At 38.6% G+C, this 1,861-nt stretch overlaps 1 long non-coding RNA gene across 1 annotated transcript; it reads left to right on the top strand.

Annotated features, from left to right (window-relative positions):
• Positions 1–876: 876 nt before the first annotated feature.
• On the top strand, positions 877–1,660 carry LOC123403428. Its single transcript, XR_006611473.1, has 2 exons — positions 877–1,099; positions 1,383–1,660. It is a non-coding gene; the product is annotated as an uncharacterized LOC123403428 (long non-coding RNA).
• Positions 1,661–1,861: the final 201 nt, after the last annotated feature.

Below are 1,861 nucleotides of genomic sequence, written 5' to 3'. Positions count from 1 at the left end.
ACGCGGACCGACACAACACGACCCGTTTACATTTTTATTTTTTATTTAGATTTTATTTTATATATACAACGTATAAAATAATCCAAGAGTTTAAAATCGGTCCAAAAACTGCCTAAAAGCGGCCTAAAATCATGCCTGGAGTGCCGACGAGCCGACCCATATAGCTCACGTGCCGTGCCTCGGCCAGGAGGCTGCGCACGTGGGCCGGCACGGTACGCCCAACTAATACTCGTGCCTGGGCGGGCCGTGCCGTGCCGGCCCGTTTGGCCAGGTATGAGGTAGAGTTCAACAAAGGTCAAGCTAATGATATAACTTTATGCATTTCGAAAGGAGTGATATCTATATTTGTATCTGTATTAATGTAGAAAGAGCTGGATTTGAAGATCCAATAGATATTATATGCTTGGCACTCTTAATATTATACTATTAATTTGTAGTATAATTAATTTCCATTTTTACAACTTGTCGGCTATTAATATTAATTAATTAATTTATTTTGTGGAAGATTTTTTTAATTTTAAATTATTGACTCATATTTACTCCTATCCAATTAACCATATGATATATATTACTCCCTCCGTTCCGAAATATAAGACCTTTTAAAGTTTTGACTATAGACTACATACGAAGTAAAATAAGTGAATCTACACTTTAAAATATGACTACATACATCCGTATGTAGTATATAGTGGAATCTCTAAAATGTCTTATATTTAGAAATGGAGGGAGTAGATTATATGGTTTCCTACGTGCATTGCAAGTGCTCTGTATATTACTATATCTAAATAATATAAATGTTGTGTCTGCTATCACCATTTATCACCCCTTGTTTAGTGCGCATTGAGTCAAGATTTCTGTCCAAAATAAATTATTGATTCTTTATTGAAACTTGTTAAACTGTGTTCCTCTCTCATCAAATCTTCTCGTTGTTCTTTATAAACCCACGCTTGCAAGCTATACCAGTCTACCAGACATATACACCGGTGTTTACCCTACACCTCAAAGAAACAAACACCTATTAATCTAGTTTTCCTCATGCCTTGCAAAATCGCTGCCAACTTCATGTTCGTCTTGTTGTTGGTAAGCGCCGTGTCCTCGGGTAAGTAAAGAATTCAGGTTTTCTACAATTATGTGAGAGCGACTACGATTGTGCAGATTGACAAATAGCTTGTCGATTGATAGCCGTCCAAGCAAAATATGGTCATTCAGTTTATATATGCATTTGTCTGAATCTTGATACCGAGATCAAACATTCTACACTTAAAGTACATCACAACTGTTTAAATATCTCAACTAAAAAAAGTGTTCAAATATCTTTTGCACATGTGCATTTATCTCTTACATATGCTCTTAATCAATTTAGTTTATGTTTGGTTATGTAGATATGGGGGACGAAAAACGATGCTGCGAGTCATACCCCGCGCCCAAGGATCTGAGCTGCCGTGACCTTCGAGCTTGCGACAAACAATGCAAAGATGCTGGCTACAACGGCAGCTTCTGCCCGGTTGACTACCCGACCTGCTATTGCCTCAGATGCACCGGCAATCAAACGAGCGCTGCAGGTCGCGTTTTGTCGCCCCATAAAGAGCGAAATTAGCCAACTCATGTAATGTTGACTCGTCGCAGCAGCTGCGCACATAAGTAACTGCTTTGCCTAATATTCTGCTTGTGTTATTGGATGATTTCTCGGGAAATGCAATTCGGCTTCCGGGAGCACGTGCTCCTGTCCATCAAAAATAAATTTTAAAATGTGAAAAAAATCCCAGCAATATTTGTGTGTGTCCTTTGCCACATTCAAATGCTACCTGGATATTTTTAGGCGAAAAGGTCAAACATTTTGGCCTGCGTAAAAAGACAAACT

The sequence above is a fragment of the Hordeum vulgare genome, chromosome 6H (genome assembly GCF_904849725.1).
Source record: "Hordeum vulgare subsp. vulgare chromosome 6H, MorexV3_pseudomolecules_assembly, whole genome shotgun sequence".
Classification (NCBI taxonomy): domain Eukaryota; kingdom Viridiplantae; phylum Streptophyta; class Magnoliopsida; order Poales; family Poaceae; genus Hordeum; species Hordeum vulgare.
This window is presented reverse-complemented; position numbering and strand designations above follow the sequence as displayed.